Here is a 22,887-nt window from a genome sequence, read left to right on the forward strand (position 1 = left end):
GAAAACCTCTGTCTTACAGTAACAACTCTCATCATTATAGAATCCTACGACTGGAAGGGACCTTGAGAGGTCATCTAGTCCGGTCCCCAGCACTCATGGCAGGACTAAGCATTATCCAGACTATCCCTGACAGGTGTCTGTCCAGCCTGTTCTTAAAAACCTCCAATGATGGAGATTCCACAACCTCCCTGGGCAATTTATTCCAGTGCTTAACCACCCTGACAGTTAGGAAGTTTTCCTAATACCCAACCTAAACCTCCCTTGCGGCAATTTAAGAGAGAGAGAGAGAAGGGGGCGGCCAGGGCTACAGCAGGGGCGCTGCCACGTGGCCCCTCCCACTGCGCTGCCTCCTGCCGCAAGGGCTCCGCTCCGGTCAGCGGGGAGGGAAGGAAGAGGACTGCCCTGCAGGGCGCTCTGGTTCTCCGCGCTGCCGCCCCCTACAGGGCAGCTGCAGCGGAACAACAACAACAAAAAAAGCGTCCGTTCCGCCCTAGGAATGGGCAGAATGCCGCCTCCAACAATCTGCCGCCCCAAGCACCAGCTTGCTCAGCTGGTGCCTGGAGCCGGCCCTGTCTGTAATTCCCTGGATTGTCCTTATTTCCCTTTTAATAGATGGGCACTCGATTTGCCCTTTTCCAGTCTTCTGGAATCTCTCCCGTCTCCCATGACTTTCCAAAGATAATTGCTAATGGGTCAGCTATCTCCTCAGTCAGCTCCTTGAGTACTCTAGGCTGCATTTCATCAGGCCCTGGGGACCTGAAGACATCTAATTTGTCTAAGTAATTTTTGACTTGTTCTTTTCCTATTGTAGCCTCAGATCCTACGTCATTTTCACTGGTATTCACTATGTTAGATGTCCAATCACCACCAACCTTCTTGGTGAAAACCGAAACAAAGAAGTCATTAAGCACCTCTGCCATTTCCACATTTTCTGTTATTATTCCCCCCCCACCCCCGCTCATTGAGTAACAGGCCTACCCTGTCCTTGGTCTTCCTCTTACTTCTCATGTATCTGTAGAATGTTTTCTTGTTGCCCTTTATGTCTCTAGCTCGTTTTGTGCCCTGGCCTTTCTAATTTTGTCCCTACAGACTTGTGTTATTTGTTTATATTCATCATCATCATGTTCCCATTGCACCTCTGGCATTTAGGGCAGTGATGAAGTCCTGTCTGTTTCTGGCAAGTCTTTCAGTAGTTCCCCAGCTGTGCTCCAGGTTTCCACAACACCCTACAGCCTTCAGCAGCCGCTGCCGGGGACACTGCCTCTTGCTTCTTCCCTGAGGTCAGTGGAAAGGCTGGGATCCTTCCTGTGGCTTCTCCTTAGCAGCAGGGGTCAGAGCCCCTTCCCTCCTCCAGCCAGGGCTCAGCGGAGCTGTAGAATGTGCTCTTCCCTTCCCTTCTCAGATTGGTGCTGTGCCCCAGGCTAGGACAACATGGGAACTCAGTTCCAGAATATGAGCTCGCCTGCAGCAGCACAGGGGAAACCTGCGGCACCCATCGCCCCAGGAAGAGATGCTCGCTCTAGGGCAGCATTGAGGTGCCATGAGAACTGGGGGGGGGGGGGGGAGCTCAGCCCAAGGGAGAAACAGCGCCGTCCTAGGAAAGTTAGTTGTGCCTCTGGAGTGGTGGGCACAGGTGATGGTGCTGTGGAAGCAGTCAGGATTGGCCCTTAATGTGCAAACGTGTAGGAGCCAGTCCCTGCTAACAGGGGAAAGGCCTGTTTTGAAATACCCTTGAAGAGGAAGGATGGGGTAAAAAGAGCCTTGCAGGGCCCTGCCTCCTCTCTGCTGCCCTCTCAAGCCACCTCTGCCCCGTCGCCCCTCCAGATGCCCAGCTCAGTCCGTTTACAGCAGGTGAAATGGAAAATGACAGCACTGGATTTATGGCTTATTCCGACAATCCATAACCCACGGACACCCCACAGCTGCTTCCCCCGCCCCCAGGCCTTTCCTCCCTATGGCTGGAGGGGTCTTAACAGGCCACTTCACCTTGACGGGTCCCTTGCAATAGGTTAGCTACTGTGCTAATCCATCTGTCCCCCCCTGGCATTCGCTGTGACGTGGGGGCACCTCCCCCACCCGAGGCAGAGCTCTGGCTGGCCCCAAAGCTTGTCTCTCACCTGCAGGAGCTGGCCCAGTCGAAGATATTCCCTCCCCCACCTTGGGCACTCTCCGAACACAGCCTGGCAGCTCCACCATTGGTGGAGAGTGTGTCAGTTTTGTCTATATATGGGCATGCCAGGGCTCCCGTATTAACCCTTTCCTCCCTTGACTGGGCCTGCCGCTGGGGTTTGTCACTTCGCTTTTTGAGGTTTTGTTTCACGCTCTTATTTGCCTTCAAAGCCCAGTGTGTTTCACTTGTCAGTTTCTAGTTGACTCACTTTTTAACGGACTAATTCTAAGCTCGGCAGCTGCCGGCTCAGGGGAGGGTCACAAGCGGCTCTGAGAAAGTCAGTTGGTGATTAGCGGAGCAAGAGCAGCGGAGCGGGGTTTCAGCCACGAGATGTTTCCATCGGAGGCACTTATTCAGCGGGCCGTGTTTATTAATCACACTCAGAGGGGGTGCTGACAGCTGAACAGCATGAATGGCCCGGTACGCTGCTGTGCCTGGCACCAAACCCCTGCATAGATTGTCCCCAAAGCCTGGCACCGCTGTTGCAATGTAAAGGAAATGCTGGAGGGGCCTAGACGGCTGAGTACTGCACCATTGTGTGGGGCAGGCCAGGCTGTGGGATCCTGCTGACAGTTTTAGCCCCTGCATAACACGTGGCCACTGAGTTTGGGTGCCTCCATTTTTGGGGACCCACCATGACACAAGCTGGGCCGGGTTCTCAGCGGTGCTGGGTGCTCCCAGCTCTGAATGGTGCTTGACCCCTCTGCAAGGTGTCTGTAATTGGGCACTCAGCTCTAGTCCTGATCAAAACCCCCATTGGAGCTGAGGGGAGTCTTTGGATCGGGCCCTACTGACCACTCCTGAGCAGGTAGGCTGTAGCTTTCTCTTGCAGCAGGTGTGATGTGGACGAACATACACACACGTGCGCACACACTCAACTAGCATCCTGTGCCAGGCTCAGCGTGATCGTAGATGCTCTTCTAGCCCTTCCTCACCTCTCTCCCATGCTTAGCCTGCCTAGCCAGCCCTTAACCCACATGCTGAAGCAGAGGTTAGCAGCAGTCACTTTCCACTGCAGAAGGCAGCTCACTGCTGTGCTTGTCCAAACGCCTCCTCGCAGCAGGTGGCCTTCAGCCTTCTTTTCTTAGCTCTCCCTTGGCAGCAGACGGCCCTCTGAGGAAACCACCCGGGCCAGCTCTCTGCTTTTCCCCAGTAGCATCGCTTGTGTCAGACTCCCTTGGATTCTCGGCAGTGTTCTGTATCCCAGTTACCCGCCATTTATTCAGGGGGCAAATTGGAAAAAAATCAGTTCCACAACCCAAGCTCCACCCACTCATAATGCTAACTTGAGCCATCGCTCACAGAAGGTTGAACAGACCTTTGAGGTATGAAGTCTCTCTCCCTTCTTGCTTACTTTGATTAGCCGTGAAACTGTTAACAATGGTAATGCAGTCATTAGGGTTCAGATTTAGCAAGTAACGTAGACAAATGCACATCTCCTTCAGACTCAGGCAGACACTGTTGCATTGGGGTACATCCGGGAGATGTTGAAAGTTATTTTCACAACCCCCAGGGCTAAACACTTTATATACACAGGGATTCTAGAGCACACAATGGCAGCCTCTTCTCATTGGCTGCTCCCAGGTTTGTTTGGGGAAAGGTCTCTCTCCTGCCCTCTCCTCCCCTTCAATAACTCACCCAGCTGTCACCCAGAGCCTCCAGAGAAAGACACACAAGGGTTTCGAGATGCACAGGCCTACCACTCAGCTCTTGTTTCCAGTTGCTCACTACTCAGAGTTTGGCATCTACACATGCTTCAGAAACTGCCTCAAAATCTCTCTAGCTGGAGTGGGCCTGGCTGCTGCTCTCATCCTTGTGGTGAGATGTCAGCTGGGCAGTGGGATGTTGTTAAGGAACTGCTGAATGTGCTCTGCCTTTGCAACCTAATCAGAGAGCTGGCAATTGGATTTTCCCTGGAATTTTGCAAATTCCTGATTTTAAAAACTGTCCCCTGATATGTTTGTATAATCAGCAGTCAGTTGCCAGGAATATAGGGGTCAGACCAGTGGTCCATCTTCTTGTCTTAAACACTGGCTACTTCCAGATACTTCAGAGGAAAAGGAAAAGAAGTTTCTTCCTGAGTTTACAGAGTTAGTAGTTGGTTTATGTCATGATGTAAGAATGTTGATATCCCTTATAATACTTTGTTCTACCTTGTGTAACACAGATGATATTCTTATTATTCATATACACATCTAATTCTTTTGGGATACTTTTTAATATCTCTGAGTCAGTGACATCTTGTGGCAGTGAGTTCCGCAGGTCAGTCATGTATTGCATAAAAGAATATTTCCCTTAACTGGGTACCCCAATGTTTTAGTATTCTGAGAGAGTAAATAAATTACTAAATAAGAACACCTGATTCCCTTTCCTTATGCCACTGACTGTTTTACAACCCTGTCATGTCCCCTGCATTTGTCTCATCTCTAACAACATTGTATAGCCTCTCTCCAGGTCTTTCCCCATTTCCGGCACTGGTCTCTGGTCTCTTCTGCTTTTGCTGTGTGCTTTGTGCAATGGGATGACTAGCTCAGGACACGTGATCAGAGCAAAGACAAGGCTGCGACTGGAGCATGCAGGCTGGATCTCAGGCTGGGGGTTAGGTTAGGTGTATGCTTTGGAACTACGTTGGATATGGAGCATTGGTGGACACTGTCAACAGGCACTGAGCTGGCTTTGGATAGTCCCTAGGCTCTGTTTGCCAGAAGCTGGGAATGGACAACAGGGGATGGATCACTTGATGATTCCCTGTTCTGTTTATTCCCTCTGGGGCACCTGGCACTGGTCCCTGTCGCAAGACAGGACACTGGGCTAGATGGACCTTTGATCTGACCCAGTAGGGCCGTTCTTCTGAGTAAACAGCTGGGCAGTTGGCTGGCAGAGGCACCTCTGAATAAAAGTGCCTCCAGTGAGCTACCGATACTGAAATGGAGCAGTGTTTCTTTAAGACTGAGCAGAGTAAAAGTGGGCTAGAAGGCAGCTGGGCCAGGATCTCTACTTCCCCTGGGAGGGCAGGAGTGAGCTGTGACCACAGGCAAGGAGGGGAAGTTGCTGTAGGGAGAGATAAGAAATATCAGAGCTTTCTCGGCAACCTGTCTGCACAGGCTGAGAAGAGCCCTTCCCCCCACTGACTAATCCTTTGGCCCCTGCATTGACACCAGCTTTGTGCTGCCCACTCCCTTCTTGAGCCCTACCACTCACGTCCCCCCTGAGACCCATAGGAAGAGAGTGACTGGCCCACGGCCCAGTCACATGTGCTAAGAGCCATGCCCTGCGTTCCCTGTAGTTCAGAGGCTGCCGTGATATTATTTCACTTTAAAAATTGTCTCTAGTCCATATGCATGTGAAGAAAACTTCTGAATGGGACTGTGGTGACCTGATGCAATGCCTGTCTGCCTGAGTCTGCAGCAAACCTAAAGCAATAGCGCTGAAAGCGGGGAGCTGTTCCACTCATCTCAATGGGCTGGTAATTTTGGACTCTAACAAGGATAAAGATACAAAGAACCCAGCTCACACTTACAGCACAGGAACTGAACCCACGAAAGTGGTGACTCTGAAAAGGATTTGGGGTGAAGATGGAAAGCGACTGAACGCATGCTTCCAGTGTGAAGGCGCCTGTAGATGTAGAGAGATGCAGCTGTACACAGCATTAGTGAGATCATAGCTGGATACTGTGTCCAGTTCTGGTGTCCAGACTTCAAAAAGGACATTGGACGACTGGAAAGGGTTCAGAGACCGGCGAAAGAATGATCTGGGGTCTGGAAAACCTGCCTTACAGTGCAACACTTAAGAAGCTTGGTCTATTTAACTTACTGAGACAAGGTTACGTGGTGACTTGGTCACAGTGTATAAGTATCTCCATGGGGAAAAGATTTCTGATGGTAGAGGGCTCTTTAATCTAGCACACGAGGCAAAAAGACAATTGCCGATTAGAAATGAAGTTCAGAGACTAACCGTCCCTTTGAGCAGCTCACTAAGGGCTGTGGTAGAGTTCCCATAAATGGGAGTCTTTACATCAGGATTGGGTGTCTTTTTCTAAAAGACATGCAGAATGTAGGGGCTTGATGTAATCGCTGGGTTACAGTCTCTGGCCTGTGATCAGAATGGTCCTTTCTGGCCTTAAATATATGAATCTAAATGTAAATAGCAACACTGTTAACTGTTTCAATACTTAAGCAACTAGCTGTCATAGAATCAGAGAATCATAGAAAAGGAGGTTTGGAAGGGACCTCAGGAGGTCATCTAGTCCAACCCCCCACTGAAAGCAGGACCAATCCCCAACTAAATCATCCCAGCCAGGGCTTTGTCAAGCCTGACCTTAAAAACCTCTAAGGATGGAGATTCCACCACCTCCCTAGGGAACCAATTCCAGTGCTTCACCACCCTCCTAGTGAAATAGTTTTTCCTAATATCCAACCTAGACCTCCCCCACTGCAACTTGAGACCGTTGCTCCTTGTTCTGTCATCTGCCACCACTGAGAACAGCCTGAGCTGCTGCTTTTGGGTGCAGTGGCCAACATTGGGAAGGGAGCAGTGAGGCAGACTCACTGTCAAGGGCTGCTGGGGTGGGGAACTAGGAGCTGAAGAACCCCCCCCCCCCAAATTTCAAATCACCTCTAACTCTGCCCACTAGGGAATGGGAAAGAGGAGATGCAACACTCCCCCCATTCTCTTCTTCCTGAAAATCCAAATCGACTCCCACATCCCTGTTTGCAGCGTTGTTCTAGCCGAGTGGGTCCCAGGACAGGAGAGAGACGAGGTGAGGGAGGGAACATCTTTTATTGGTCCCACTTCTGTTGGGGGCAGAGACACGCTTTCAGGCCTGAAGAAGAGCTCAGTGGAACTCCAAAGCTTGTCCCTGTCCCCACAGAAGTGGGTCCAATAAAAGATGTCCCCTCCCCCACATCTTTGCAAGTATGAAAAGGCCCACGTGTCTCCTCCTGGGGCACTCAGCTCTCCAGCTTCCTGTCTGGCAATGCCTGCAGCGCTGTGTGGCAGCAGCAGGGAGGGACAGTGACAACTCAATGGGCTGGAATGCCGTCCTATCCTGCTGGCATCGTTCAACTGCAGTGAATGACGCCATGTTTGGATGTACTTGCCTCTGCTACTGACTGCCCAACTTGGCACAGGAACCAAGCAGGGGGGAGCTGCCCTATGGAGCGCCAGGGCACTTGGCTGGGAGCTGGGTCATCTCAGCTGAGCTACAGGGAGGCCCTTAGGCCTTCTGCCCCTCTTTGCGGGGCTGCCTGCAGTCCTTGCTCCCATTTGCACATCCATCCAGTGCACGCTCCCTCCCCAGGTCATGGACACCCTGGGCCTCCTTGGTGCAGAGCCTGCCCACCCCCAGGCTCTCGTGCCATGTGGCTTTGCCTGTCTATCAACCCCCTGGCTACACCACCAGGTTCAGTTCTGCTGCTTCTGCTGTTTTTGATCTACCTTCTCCCTCCAAGCCATCACCCCAGTAACCTTCCTTTCTGCTCTCATCTGACAGTGGCTGTCCAGAGCTTCTGGTGCCTTTGACACCACCCTCTCTAGCATCATCACCTTCAGGTGAACACCTCAGTAGGACTTGTCTCCAGGGCAAGAGGAGCATCAACGAGGAGATCTCCAGCTCCCCATGTGCTAGCACCATCCATCACTTCTGACTCGGAATCCCCTTCTCCTTGTGCAGTAGCTCTGCCCACTATCACCTTTGCACTATCACTTCGATGTCACCAGTGTGCTTGACTGTCTCTAGTTGGAGCCTGACTCACATTCTCTGCCCCCAGGCTCCAGCAATTCACCAGCTCCTGTATCAGCCAGCTCAGAGCCACCCTCTTGGAGTTTAAAATTAAATTAATGGAGATATCCCATCTCCTAGAGCTGGAAGGGACCTTAAAAGGTCATCAAGTCCAGCCCCCTGCCTTCACCAGCAGGACCAAGTACTGATTTTGCCCCAGATCCCTAAGTGGCTCCCTCAAGGATTGAGCTCACAACCCTGGGTTTAGCAGGCCAATGCTCAAACCACTGAGCTGTCCCTCCCCTCCCATCACAGCTCTTGGCTGTCTGCTTCACGTCCTGCTACCTCCACTACAGGCTCCCCTGGCTTCTGCCCTCATCCTAGACTGCTGCCCCTCTCTCTCTTCTTTGAGCCCCAGGAGAGCTGTTCTGGATCGTCTTGTGGATACTGTGCCAGGGAGTGGCCCCCTCCCCTGCTCCAGATTCCCAGCTCCCTCCAGCTGACTCAGGCCCCCTGGGGGCATTAGGCAGGGTAGGAAGCTGAGTGCTGCATGTCAGCAATCACTGTATCCGGGTCCCAGAGACTGATGCTTGGATACAGGGCGATTTTAAGAGAAAACTGCTGGGAGGGATCAAGGTAAAGTGAAGGGCAGGAGAGGGAGGGTGGTGGCAGCAACAAAAAATGGGTGGGTTTCTCCATCGCTCAGTTCATTGTGTCACTCTATTTAATTCTTTCCCCACAATGGCTACCTCCAGCCCGCTGCGGGTTAGTGTTGCTATACCTGGACTCCCAGCATAAGAACAGCCATACTGGGCCAGACCAATGGTCCATCTACCCCAATGTCCTGTCTTCTGACAGTGGCAGAATGAGCAGGAATGAACAGAACAGGGCAATTATCTAGTGAGCCATCCCCTGTTGGTCAGTCCCAGCTTCTAGCAGTCAGAGGCTTAGTGACACCCAGAGCATGGGGTTGCATCCCTGCCCATCCTAGCTAATAGCCATTGATGGACCTAGGAACTTGTCTTATTCTTTTCTGAACCCAATTATACTTTTGGCCTTCACAACATCCTCTGGCAATGAGTTCCACAGGTTGACTGGGCATGCTGTGAAGAAATACTTTGTTTTAAACCTTCTGCCTGTTAATTTCATTGGGTGACCCCTAGTTCTCATGTTATGTGAAGGGGTAAATAACACTTCCCTATTCAATTTCTCCACCCTAGTCATGATATTATAGTTTGTTCCAGATCACATACTCCTGGATTTAATTCAGCCTAACTAATAAACACAACAGCAGCCGAGGCAGCTCTGCCAGAGCGGCTCTTTCCCCTCCTGCCCTGGGATGTGATGAACGGTCCCCCTGGCTTTTCTACACTGCCACATCACCTTGCAAAGGCATCTGCTCAAAACTAAATGTTGGAATGTTCCATTTGGATTGGTGACCAGGGGGCGGGAGTCCGCAGTTTATCCACAGCATCAGGACTTGGCTGTGTGTTGAATAATTATGAAATTCCCAGTTGGATTGTCGTAGCAGATGCTTCACTTTCACAAAAAGTCTCCAAGGAGTAAGACTGAATCAGCTGGCCAGCCAGGCTAGCGAGAGTGACTTCCATAGGTAGGCTGAGAAGAGCTATCTGTTTAAGAGCTGGCTTTTCAAAGTGCCCCAAAATGCATCTTCTTAAGAGAACTGTCTTCACAGTGGTTAATTTAACACAGGTGCATGCTTGGTGAACATGTATCATGCCATGTGCAACAAATACAGATAATTAACTCTTTAGCTACTGGGCTAACATGCTGTTGAGAACACATAGCGAGCACTCATTGTCTCTGAGTTACACAGAACAAAAGGCTTTTAGGTTTCCAAGTAAGATTATAGTTATACTCTGAAAAGTCACCGGTGCTGATCTGCTCCTTACTTGTACTCAGAGGCAGAGCTGCCAATCTGAGTGACATCCATCAGTGAAGTTTTTTCCTCCTGCTATCCGGTACAGCTACGGGTAGGGCCCTACCAAAATCACAGCCATGAAAAACGTGTCACGGACCATTAAATCTGGTCTTCCCCCATGAAATCTGGTCTTTCTTTTGTGTGCTTTTACCCTATATTATACAGATTTCACAGGGGAGACCAGCGTTTCTCAAACTGGGGGTCCTGACCCAAAAGGGAGTTGAAGGGGGTATTGACACCCTTACTTCTGCGCTGCCTTCAAAGCTGGGTGGCCAGAGAGTGGCAGCTGTTGGCCGGGCACCCACCTCTGTTGGCAGCGCCCCACCAGCAGCAGCGCAGAAATAAGTGTGGCAATACCATACCATGCCACCCCTACTTCTGAGTTGCTGCCTTCAGAGCTGATCAGCCAGAGAGTCTTTCACTGTAAGGCCAGTTTTTCAAGAATTTTTGTAGCTCTTCTCTGAACCCTTTCCAATTTTTCAACATCCTTTTTGGAAGTGTGGACACCAGAATTGGATGTAGTATCCAGTAATGGTCTCGTCAATACCCTATACAGAGATAATACCACCTCCCTGCTCCTACTCAATACTTCTCTGTTTGCACATCCAGGAATCATTTATCCTGCCTAGACACTGCATTGCACTGGGAGCTCATGTTCAATTGGTTCCCACCGTGACCCCTAAGCCCTTTCCAGTATCACTGCTTTCTAGGATACAGTCCCCATCGTGAAAGTGTGACCTACATCGTTGGTTCTTAGATATAGAAATTTACTTTTGGCTGGGTTAAAATGCATATTGTTCAAATGAGCCAAGCTTACCAAGCAATTCTGATCACTCTGAAAAACTGACCTGTTCTTCTCTTTGTTTTCTACTTCACCAATTTTTGTGCCATCTGCAGTGCCATTTTACCAGTAACGATTCTACATTTTGTTTCAGATCTCAATACAAATATTGGATAGCACTGGGTCAAGCACCGATCCCTGTGGAACCCCCCACTAGAAATGTCCTTTGGATGATGAGTTCTCATTTACAATTAATAGATTATAAAGCAAGAAGGGTCCAGTGATCACCTAACCTGACCCCCTGCATAGCATAGGCCAGAAAACTTCCTTGAATGAATTCCTGTTTGAATAAAGCAGATCTTTAGAAAAAACATCCAATCTTGATTTAAAAATTGCCAGTGATGGAGAATCTATCACAATCCTTGGTAAATTGTTCTAAGGTTAATTATTCACTGTTAAAATTTTGAACCTTATTTCCTGTCTGAATTTGTCTGACTTCAGCGTCCAGCCATTGGATCTTGTAATACCTTTGTCGGTTAGATTGAAGAGTCCAGTATCAAATATTTGTTTCCCTCAGGAGGTACTTATAGACTGTGATTAAGTCACCCCTTAGTCTTCTTTTTAAGATAATAGATTGAGTTTCATGGGTATATCACTGTAAGTCACGTTTTCTAATCCTTTAATCACTCTTGTGGGTCTTCTCTGAACCTCTCCAATTTATCAACATCCTTCTTGAATTGTGAGCACCAGAACTGGACACGGGATTCCAGCAGCGGTCGCACCAGTGGCAAATGCAGAGGTAAAATAACATTCCTATTCTTACTCAAGATTCCCCGGTTTATACATCACATTAGCCCTTTTGGCCATGGCATCACACAGCGAGGTCATGTTCAGCTGATTATCCACCATGACCCCCAGATCTTTTTCAGAGTCCCTGCTTCCCAGGATAGAGCCCCCCATCTGGTAAGTATGGCCTGCATTTTTTGTTGCTAGACGTTGGCTGTATTAAAAGGCATATTGTTTGCTTGTGCCCAGTTTACCAAGCAATCCAGATTGCTATGTATCAATGACCTCTCCACATCATTATTTACCACTCATCCAGTCTGTGTGCCATCTGCAAACTTTATCAGTGATGATTTTATGTTTCCTTCCAGGTCATTGATAAAATGTTAAATTGCATAGAGTCAAGAGAACAGGAGTACTTGTGGCACCTTAGAGACTAACAAATGTATTTGAGCATAAGCTTTCGTGGGCTACAGCCCACTTCTTCGGATGCACAGAATGGAACATACATTGAGGAGATATATATACACATACAGAGAGCATGAAAAGGTGGGAGTTGTCTTACCACCTCTGAGAGGCCAATTAAGTAAGAGAAAAAAAGTTTGAAGTGATAATCAAGATAGCCCAGTACAGACAGTCTGATAAGAAGTGTGAAAATACTTACATGGGGAGATAGATTCAATGTTTGTAATGGCTCAGCCATTCCCAGAGTCAAGACTGATCCATGTGGAACCCCACTGGAAAGACACCTGCTAGATTACACTTCCCTATTTACAATTACATTTTGAGACCTATAAGTTAGCCAGTTTTTAATTCATTTAATGTATGCCATTTAATTGATTCTGTATCATGCTAGTTTATTAAGCAAAATGTGTGGAACCAATCACATGCCTTACAGAAGTTTAAATATATTACATCAAGTTACCTCTATCACCCCTTCAGTTACTTCTTGAGATCTATTAGTTAGCTAGTTTTTAATCCATTTAGTATGTGCTGATTTTTTTTTAAATCAGTATGTTGTGCAGTGTTTACAAAAGTCTGAATATATGATGTCAAAAATTCCCTTTATCAAACACTAGTTTTAGTACATTGGTTGCAACAATACATTGTTTTGTATACCCAAGCTCTTTTAATAGCCAATAGGGACATAACCATCACTTTATGGCTTCAATGCTCATGTGCATCAAACTCAAAGATAATTAACCCTTTAGTTACTGGTGCAAAACACATATTTAATATACAGCACAGGCAATGACAATAAAAATTTCCCCACAATGCATTTTCAATGTGCCTCAAACTTGACTTAAACAGGCCTCCTCTGGGGAAGGAAGAGTAGCTAAGTCTCCACTCCCATTCAGTCCTTGGCCTCTTTGCTGCAGATGTCAAGAAGGTTGCCAAATGGCACCAATTTTGTGATGTGGAATGTCCACTAAAATCTTAACTGAGATTATTAAACTGTCATGTGGGCTCTCCCTGTATGTCTTTCAGATGGTGACAGCTCTCAATCACTTCTAGCCTTGCATGGATTCAGATTGTCAAGTGTGAAGTAGAAGGCTCTGTATCCCATTTCCAGTCCCCTGAACTTCCCAGTCCCTTTGCAAATCCATATCTAATTTGCTTTGTCTACTGTTGGCCCCAGGTCATTGTTCACCATTACGGGGTCCTGGATTTCATTCCTTTAGAACATCTGGGTTTTTCTATTTCCTCCTTGCTGTGTTGGTGAAAGCTCAGTCAGACAGTCTGGATCACTAGGAAATGCATTTAGGCCTTGCATTGTGCTGCTAGAAGTCTACTGAGGTGCTTCCAGCTCCCTGCCTAAATGACTATTACAGTAATTCATGTAACTGAGAGCAACAAACTCCTCCCCTTTCCCAAACATCACTCCTGCCATGTGGCTCAGAAATTCAGGAACCAGCATGGCCTCCTGACCTCTTTTGGGTGCTGGAATATCTCTCCGGTTCATCAATCATAGAACCATAGAATCACAGAAATGTAGGGTTGGAAGGGACATTAAGTGGCAGGACCAAGTATATCTAGACCATCCCAGGCAGGTGTTTGACCAACCTGTTCTTGAAAACCTCCAGTGACAGGCATTCTACAACCTCCCTTAGAAGCTACCGTTATAGTTGAGAAGTTTTTCCTAATATCTAACCTAAATCTCCTGTGCTGAAGATTAAGCGCATTACTTCTTGTCCTATCTCCAGTGGACATGGAGAACAATTGATCCCTTTTCTCTTTATAATAGCCCTTATCATACTGGAAGACTGTTATCAGGTCCTCCCTCAGTATTCTTTTCTAAAGAATAAACACGCCCAGTTTTTTTTAATCTTTCTTCATAGGTCAGGTTTCTAAACCTTTTATCTCCAATCCACTTCTGCCTCGGGTAGCCTGAGTACCTTTGGACACATTCAATAGGGGTCCAGTGTTGTCACCCATATTCATATTGACTAATACCTTACTCCAGAAGTACCCCATTGAAATCAGTGGAGTAAAGAATGGAGCCAGGGTGAGAGTGATAGACTGGGACCTCTGTGAGTGACATGCCATTGCAATCTACCTGCCCCATCTTCCTTGTACCCCTAAGTAATTCTGACCGCCAGCAATGGTGCAACATCCCCTTTGAGGCTGCTAGTCTGTGTTCTGGAAGATTGGTGCTCTGGCCCTCGTGCTAGCATTGCAAGCTCCTTCAGCTCTGTGCCAGGTGCACATGATTTGCAACAGGTGCATGTGCTTGAACTAGTGCTTCAAGTGCAAACTGATCTAAAGTTAACTCCAGCTCCCGGCTGGGAATGAGGAGAACTGGAGGCACCAGTGGAAAAAGGCCTTATCTCTAGCTTGCTGTGCTTCGTCTTCGTTACTGGAGGCCACACTGCAGGCTTTGCACTGCTCACCCACCTACGGGCCATGCTGCTCTGGCGAGTCATCCAGCTGGTGATTCTGTTGGGACTTCATAGGTCAAGGAAGGAGAATGCCTAGCTGGGGATACAAACCCAAAAGGAAGGGGGAGTCAGTTACTAAGGGCCTGTGGAAAGCAGATGCTTGGAAAAAACATGTTTCTTGCTCTGAAAGGCAAAGTTCCAAAGAGCTTAAATGGCTGTGACTGCAACAGTGTTTCTTGCTTCCTGTGAGTCTTTTCTGCAGTAGCAGCGGTTCTGTGTAGTTGTCGCTCGAGAATACTCTGCGGTCAGAATGCTGGAGTGTCACTGGGTGGGACAGCTACACACGTTATCTTTCTAGCAGCTACGGCTCTTCCTGTGGTTGAACCCACGTGGGTAGGATGGGGTTAAAAGCAGCTCACTCTTTGGTGGGGGCGTCCATTCCTCCTGAGACACCATGAGTGCAACATGCTGCACCCTGAGCAGCAGCAGCAGAGGCAGCGGGTAGACAATTGACAATCTTGTATTGTGGTTTTTACCCTGTACAGCTCATCCTGCACGAGGCGGAATTTGGTAATGTATTTAGAACTCTCCTAGTGACCCTGTCCACGAGGAAACTCCCTGGGCAGCGATGCTGCAGCTTCACAGGGGAAGGTCTGCCTTTCTGGGTGCTGCTCAGAGTCCAGACAATAGCCCTTGTAAGGGGTGTGTAAAGTGCGTGACTGTCTGTGTGTGCATGTATGTGCGTTTGCAGAGAGAATGAGCACACCAGAGAATGGGGACTGGGGAGCACCAATCAAGTGCAGTGTCTGGATCGCGTCTGCTCATTTACCCTTTAACTGTCAATTGTTCCCTCTGAAAGAGGCCACTTCAGTACCCAGTTTCTGAGACCCAGATGTGAGGCAGTTGGACAGCACCTGACCAGGTAAGAAAGACACCCCCCCCCAGAGGCAGAGGCTGGCAGGCTCCCTGCTGAAACTCCGAAAGGCTTTATTTAAGTTAATGCTGTGAGCAGGTGGAATGGGGCCTGCCTAGGTGCTGCCAGGAGAGGGGCCTGCCTGGGTTGCCATGTGCCCACCAGAAGCTGCCTGGGTAGATGTGTGCCACTGGGGACTGTCTGGATGGCCATGTGCATGCCAGGAGCTGGGGCTGCCTCGTGGTCATGTGCCCGTTGGGTGTTGGGACTCAGGGGGCTCTTGGCTGCACTTATCGTACTTATCGCACTTATCCTGCACCACCTTCTTCGGTCTGGTTTAGACTGTGGGAAGGGGAGGATGGGCCCAGGGAGCAGGCAGTGAGGGAGGAAGTGTCAAAAGCAGAAGTGCAGAGTTCTGTCAGTGACTGTTGGAGACGGGCCCTAGAACCAGGGCGGAGCTGGCAGCTGGGGCTAGCTAGTGGGGGCCACTTACCCATGTCCCTGCCTAAGGCTCTTAATGCAGGTGCGTCCGTGAGTGAGGCTCAGCGAGGGCGTTTTCCCAGCAGCAGGGACCTGGTAACAAGCTCATTGGAGGCAGGATATTTCCCCCGAATTGATAAGGCAGAGTCTGTAGTGAAGTTAGTTCTGTCCCACGTCGTTAGGAACCCGGATTGGGGAGGGAGGAGGGAGGCTGGCTGGCTGTGTGTCCCACGTCGTTAGGAACCCGGANGGGGGGGAGGAGGGAGATTGGCTGGCTGTGTGTCCCAGGTCGTTAGGAACCCGGATTGGGGGGGAGGAGGGAGGCTGGCTGGCTGTGTGTCCTAGGTCGTTAGGAACCCGGAGCTGTCTGTTCCCCCACTGCTTGCTTCCAAAGCTCCGGCTCCAAGAGGACGCTGTGTCTGCTTTGCTGGCTTCAGGCTCTGGGTTTGGTGCGCTAGGGCCTAGCTCCAAACACTCAGTTTGCTAATAAGGGGAATTTCCCGGTGTCGCCCCCTAGCGTAAGGGCTGCCTGGGGAAAAGGCCATCAATGAATCAGCAGAGCCTCAGCCACACCAGCTTTTTGGGGGCCATTTCCTCACGCGCAGGCAGAGCCCTGATGGGAGCTGAGTGCGGGGCGAGCTCCAGGGCTCTTGGAAAGCCCCTCATTCCTCCCCTCCATGGAGCGGGCAGCTGCTCTGACGACCAGGTGGGTAAAAGGCTACCTGGGGCACCAACCCACGTTCCCACAACCTGCTGAGCTGACCTGGAGTTCGCATCAGTGGGAAAAGGTTTTGAAAATAGCCTTTTGCAGTCACAGCACATGAGGGGCTGGGATGGGGCGCAGGGCAGAGTCTCCTCTGGCTGGGACTGGGAGAGTGAGGGGCCAGGATGGGGGGTGAGTCAGTCTCCTGTGGCCAAGAATATCTTGATTCCTATGGGAGAATAGTTAGCCCTGGGAAAGCAGCCTCATAGACCTGTTGCTCCATTATAGAACCTAGCTGCCAACTGGAAGTGGCTGTAAATCTGCCCCTGTGATGGCCACAGGGTCTGTTTTCCTGTCTGAGTGGGGGATGGGTCTTGGCTGCCACTCAGGGCCTTGCTAAGGACCTGCTGGAGGAAGAGAGCCTGTGATGGGCTGAAGAGGAGCTGCACGGCGATTGAGAGACAGTGCAGTCACCCATAAAGTAGAAAGCACTACTAAACAGCACTGCAGGGTGTAGTGTTTCCTACTTTATGGATGAGTGTACTGTGGGCTACGGAGAAGAGAGCACTACAGTCACCAGGACACGCGACTACCTGCATCCACCGCTGGAACGGATTGCTGCAGCCACGGCCATCATGGATTGGGAAGCCCTGTGAGCACTTGGGCTGCGCTCTGTGTGGTGCTGGGAGCTGCCACGGCCTGGAGCCTGTGTTAATAGTGCCCCAGAGTCCATGCTTAGCTCCTGAATCTTCCACAGTCTCTTTTGCTTCCACTCCTTAAATATGGAGAGTTTGATCAGCTACAACTACTGCCCCGGGCAGAGCTGGGAGTGCACTGGAAGTGATAGGGGAAGGGTATTCAGTTCCCTATGGGGTGGGGGGGGGAGGTGAGGTGCACCCTGTACACACCAGGCTCCAGGAGTGAAGTGTTGCTGATGGGTTAGATCTAGGCAGACTTTAGAGATGTGAGCATAGGTGCTGCAGCTCCCAGGCAGGCTTTTGTGGGCCCAGAGCCACATCCTCCTGCTTTGACAGCTGTTTTTCTTGCCCCTATTACAGTGTGACAGACTGAGGCAAACGCCTGGCTGCAATGGCAGGACACAGGCAACACACAATGTACTGCCAAGCACAGAAAGCAGAGCGATGTGTTTCCTCTGCTCTGAGCTGCAGCGTTCGTATGACTGCTCAGGGAGTACGCTGCAGACTCCAGTGCAGGGTGGAAGCTGATTGGGTCTCTTTAAGGGCTTGTTTGATGTGTCTTTTGAATTGTTTTGAATTGTTTCATTATGCTGTACGGTGCTGGGATAGGAGGGGGTTAATCAATAAAATGATTTATTTTTTTGTAGACTTTTTTTGCTATATTTGTATAAAACACAAAGCCAAGGTAAGATACTTACCAGCGTTAGTTCAGACACAAACGCTTGGGAATCTACCACGCTGGCAGGCACTGTGCCCCAGCTTGCACTATAAAGGGTCCAGTGTTTACGTGCCTGTTACCGAGTGTGGGCAGTTACTCTAGAGTTAAAGTTGCAACTGAGTTTCCACTAGAAGCCTGATTTTACTCCCTTTCTCTACGTCGCCCGTGAAAGGATTCTGGGCTCAGCCCTAATTAGGTTAAGTCTGGGGCAGAATTTTATTTTTAACCAAATTTGAAGTGAATTGGGCCCTCAGTGAGGACACCCTCCAGTGAGTGTTCTCCACAGGCTATTTTGCAAGAGTTGAAAGAAAGAGAGAGCTACAAAGTGGTTCACAGGTCGCTGCTGCCCCCCTCCACCTGCACACGCAGAGCTCCTTGGGAGCCCTGGCTGGTCTATACTGAATTGAAGCTGCTGTCACGATCTGCTCAGAGCTGCTCTTCTACCAAGAAGCCAGAGCAGAGTGGGGGGGAGTGGGGCATTCTGTGGGTGTGTTACTCTTCAAACCCCAGGGATGTGCCCCAAGAACTGTCTAGGCCTTGTGCTCTCTGGGCTTTATTCTGAGAACCCTCCCACTGTTGCTGCTCTGCCGATGACAGCCCTGTGAGAATGACTCTTCTGCCACTGTCACTATTTTGAATACAGTCTTGATTGCTCTGTAGTATTCACACGAGGCTAGAGCCACAAAGGGATTTAGACTCCCAACTGTTACTTCAGCCACCTAAGTCCAAAACGTAGATGGTAAAAGCCCCAGTTCAGCTGTTGCCTAACTCTATATTTCCAGCAGTAAAATCCCCTACATTTCTGCTGGGCATGTGCAAAATTCATTGGGCCAGACAGCAAGAGTGACTGTAGCCCAGTAGTTAGGGGACTCACCTGGGAGATTCAAATTCCACTCCCTGCTCCAATGACTCATAAGTATTTTATACAAAGTGGAACAGCCTCCTCAGCGGGGATTCTCCCCCAAACACCCCGTAGCCCAGTAGTTAGGGCGGGTACATGGGAGAGCTGGGTTCAAACCTCAGGCAAAGTGGAAATTTGAACCTAGGTTTCCTACATGCCAGCCAAGGGCTTAACCTACTGGGTTTTAGGGTGTCAGTGCCTCAACAACCTGGAGTTTTCTTGAGAAAGGGCTGAGCTGGCTTAGGGCTAAGCTCCAGGAATGTGCTTGTGGCTGTGAATCTGGCCCTCTCCCTCTGACCCAGACTTAGGTGCCAAAGTCCCTTTGAGGGGCAGGGCTTATGCCCACCCTTCTCAGCATTTTCAATTGGCTAGCTTAGACAGCTCCTTGCTCAGCCCACTGGCTTCTGTGACTCCCATTCGTAGGTGCCTAATTGTCCCCGGGTGTTGTGTAGGCACCTGGGCACCTAAACTGGAGGCTGTGGGTTCAACTAGGCAGCAGGGCACCTAACTGTTTGGTGTTCCAATTCTCAAATGCAGCCACCATGGCTACCAGGGGCTTTTCGTGTGGCCATAGCTTCCGGGGGGCTGGGGGCAAAGCAGTGTTAACAAACATCACTTTTCACAGAAACAGACTTACTAGCTAGCAAGTCTTTTTAAAAAAGCAACCAAAAAGCAAAAGAAACAACAACAAAAAAGACAAGAACATGCCAAGCACGTTATTTGTTTCTCTTCTGTTTAGGACCAGTAAAGAATAGAAACAACTGTACATTATTTTTATTATTGCGGCTGCTGTAAAAATCTACATAAAATACAATGATTTGGACATGTCAATGTGCATATTTCTTTGTTTTTCCTAAAATTGATTAAGTATTTTAGGAAAAATTGTCAGAGCGGCACACTCTGAGGCCACCAAAAATTTTCTTGTGAGACCCCCAGTGGTCAAAGACCCTGACAGCTTCCTGAAGGCCGGCCTACAATACGGCGCTCAATGTTGTTGATGCAGGGGGAGCTGCATCAGAATTGTGAACAGGGAACAAAAAGACCTGACTTCTGGATCTTGCAGGGGAAGCACTGGCAGGGTTCACAGAGAACGTGAGTTTGTTACAGCCCCTTCTATGGAGTCTTTAGCTCAAGCTGTAGCAACTCATGTCTTCAGCTTTGAAGGGCTCAAGTTCAGTCCCTGCTGTGTTGGTTAACATGGTGGCTGCCACTCCACACAAGCACGGATGGGTGGAGGGGAAACCGCAGTCCCCAGCAGGGCCCTCAACTGGCAGTCCCATGTCCAGGAACACTAACTGCAGCTGGGAAAGCGAAAAGGTGGATAGGGCATTTTGGGAGGTTACATGCACAGTGCTCGAGGGACAGGGCAGCACACTTTCATCTCCACAAGGGCAAAGGAACATGTAGCACCATCCTAGCAATGCAACAGTGATATGACGAGTGCCTGAAGTGCAGCAAGCAGCCCCTGCAGAGTGGAATGGTGCAGCCTTTCACCAAGACACTCGCTTTATACATGGCGGTTTGGATCATTTGACAGCAGTGGCTGGCACCTGCCTGTGTGGGAAGCAGATGGGCCCTGTGTGGGAGGCCTTACGTGTTGCCCAGTAGCTGAGGCAGCAGCACTACCCATAGACCTTGCCTATAATGTTACCTCTACATTGGAGCTGGAGGTGTAATTTCCAGCTCCAGGCCCATGCTAGCTCTGATCAAACAGGCAGCCTAAAAACAGAAGTGTGGCGGGAGCGGCTAGCCACTCCGAGTGTGTGCCTGTGGTCTCGGCTAGGGTCATAGCTGGGGCAGCTAGCTGCTCGTGACATCGCAGCCACACTGCTATTTTTAGCAGGCTAGTTAGCTCAGCGCTAGTGCAGGCATGTCTCCTTGATGTGGACGTTACACCTCCAGTCCCAGCATAGTCATGCCCTCAGATGCTGAGGCCACAATGGAGGGATGCTGGGGGCACAGAGATCAGAGGATTGGGAACTGCTGGCAGCAAGGGAACTGATGTGAGGCGGGATGACCTGAGACAGGTATTAGACTCAGCCCCCTGAGCTCACTTTGTGGTGCTGTTGCCCGCAGTTAGGAGCACACGAATGGATGGAGGAATGGGGGAAGGGAGGAGGATGTTGGATTTTATGTGGTGGTGTCAAATGCTGTGAGGGACGTGGGTGGAGGTGGGGGAAGGACACTGAGGCTGTGCCCTGCACCAGACTCACAAGCAGCATGCTGGAGAGTATATCTGGGGCCAAGTTGGCCTCTACCACATCCAGGAGACGGCCAGACTATGACAAAGTGCATCTCTTTGGTTCATGATATCACAGCTGGCACCTCAGGCCATGTTCCAGGCAGCCCAGCCCCTCACACCTCCTGGGCCAGTGTGTCCACAGCCAGAGCTCCTCTGTGGCTTGCATTTCCCCAGAGCACCGTGTGCTGTGTTGAGTTTTACACAAAGCACAGGGCGTGTGGCAATTTGTTGCAGACTCATCCAGCATTGCGCAGACGTTGTCTCTGACACAGAAATGGGGAGGGGTCTCCCCACAGGGTAGTGAACTCAGTCTTGGAAGATGAGTCTGTGCACGATGGGACCCCTGTAACATTTCTGCCAATAGGCCCCCTTCACTCACTTGCTATATGGCCTGATAAACCCCCAGTTCCTGACTTGCAGGTCAAAGCAACCCTTGTTTTTCCAGTTTGCTCAGACAATCCAACAGCAGTCACAGGATACACCCCATCTGTGAGTGGAGGAGCTGCCGCCGCAGGGCAAAGGTGGGAGAATCTACCAGGGGCTCCCCCGGCTCCAGACTCCAGCAGGGTGTGCACCACTATAAATGCTCCCTCCTGCCATGCAGGCTGGGAGAGGAGTGTCCCCGATTCCCAGGAGTGGAGCTGGACCTTAGGAGCAGGGAGCTGCTGGAAGGAAGTGGGCAGGAAAACCCAGCCACGCCCTCCACCCCCGACCCTCACATCAGCGCTCCCCGGTTTTGGAATTTGAACTTTTAGAATCTGCTGCACGATTGGACCAGGAATTCTGCAAGGATCCGCTCCACCCCCACCCTCTCCCCAGACCACCGGGCATCAGGCCCAAGGAGAGGGCCCTGTCTGGGAGCGTGTGCCTTGGGTGGCAGCTGCCGGAAGAACAGTGGCAGCCAGGGTCAGAGTCTACTGAGCAAATAAAAGTAAAAACAAACCAAAAGGAAACAGGCAAAGAGGAAAACAACAGCACAAGTCAAGGTAACTGAAAAATGAAACATGCAAGAGCAGGGGCTTCTAGACACACACTGTCTCTGCAAGCTGTGCACTGGCCTCTGCAACCACATGATCTTATCAGCCTTTCACTTCTCATCCCCTCCCTTCTCTAGCTGTTGTTTGTTAAAGCCACTTATTATGTCTTGTCTTAAAGCTGTCCGGGCAGGGCCTGTGCCTACAACACGTCTGTGCAGGGCCTGACACAGGGGGCCCTATTCCTGCTCAGGATCTCTGGGCATCACTGGAATAAAAATAATAAAAATCTGACAACAATTAGGCTGCTGCTGTGCTGAGACCACTACTCATCGTGCTGACCAATATGGGGTTTTGTTTCCTTGCATTCCTCCATCTGTCTGAACCCATCTTTGTCTCTTATACTGTGAGCTCTTTAGAAGTAAGAACGGTCTCTTTGTTCTGTACAGTACCTCGCACAATGGGGTCATGATCCATTGCTGAGATACCCAGGCACTACAATAATAATGTAACCCAAGTTAATGGGTCTGATGAAAGGGGGAACCACACTTGTTGCCGGGTAGATGAGAGATGGGGAAGACTGCAGTGTGCTCATGTCGCCAAGGGTGTTGAGCCTCGTGACTGGGCAAACCCTGAGGGAAGGAAGGCTGACTAAGCCAGTCAGAGGGGGGGATGAGAGGGGGACAGCTGTGCCTAAACGAGCACGGGTGACCCCCCGCCTGTCTCCCCTGCCTGAGGGGAGCATGGGCGACCCCCCGACTGTCTCCCCTGCCTGAGGGGAGAGCGGGCGATCCCCCGACTGTCTCCCCTGTCTGAGGGGAGCGCGGGCGACCCCTCGCCTGTCTCCCCCTGCCTGAGGGGAGTGCGAGGGATCCCCCAACTGTCTCCCCTGCCTGAGGGGAGTGCGGGCGATCCCCCGACTGTCTCCCCTGCCTGAGGGGAGTGCGGGCGACCCCCTGATTGTCTCCCCCTGCCTGAGGGGAG

General features: G+C 50.3%; 1 long non-coding RNA gene across 1 annotated transcript; it reads left to right on the plus strand.

The window, feature by feature from the left end:
• Positions 1-14,685: 14,685 nt before the first annotated feature.
• LOC117867712 lies at positions 14,686-17,716 on the plus strand. Its single transcript, XR_004643474.1, has 2 exons — positions 14,686-14,969; positions 15,134-17,716. It is a non-coding gene; the product is annotated as an uncharacterized LOC117867712 (long non-coding RNA).
• The last annotated feature ends 5,171 nt before the right edge of the window (positions 17,717-22,887 follow it).

This window comes from Trachemys scripta, chromosome 18 (assembly GCF_013100865.1).
Source record: "Trachemys scripta elegans isolate TJP31775 chromosome 18, CAS_Tse_1.0, whole genome shotgun sequence".
NCBI lineage: Eukaryota > Metazoa > Chordata > Testudines > Emydidae > Trachemys > Trachemys scripta.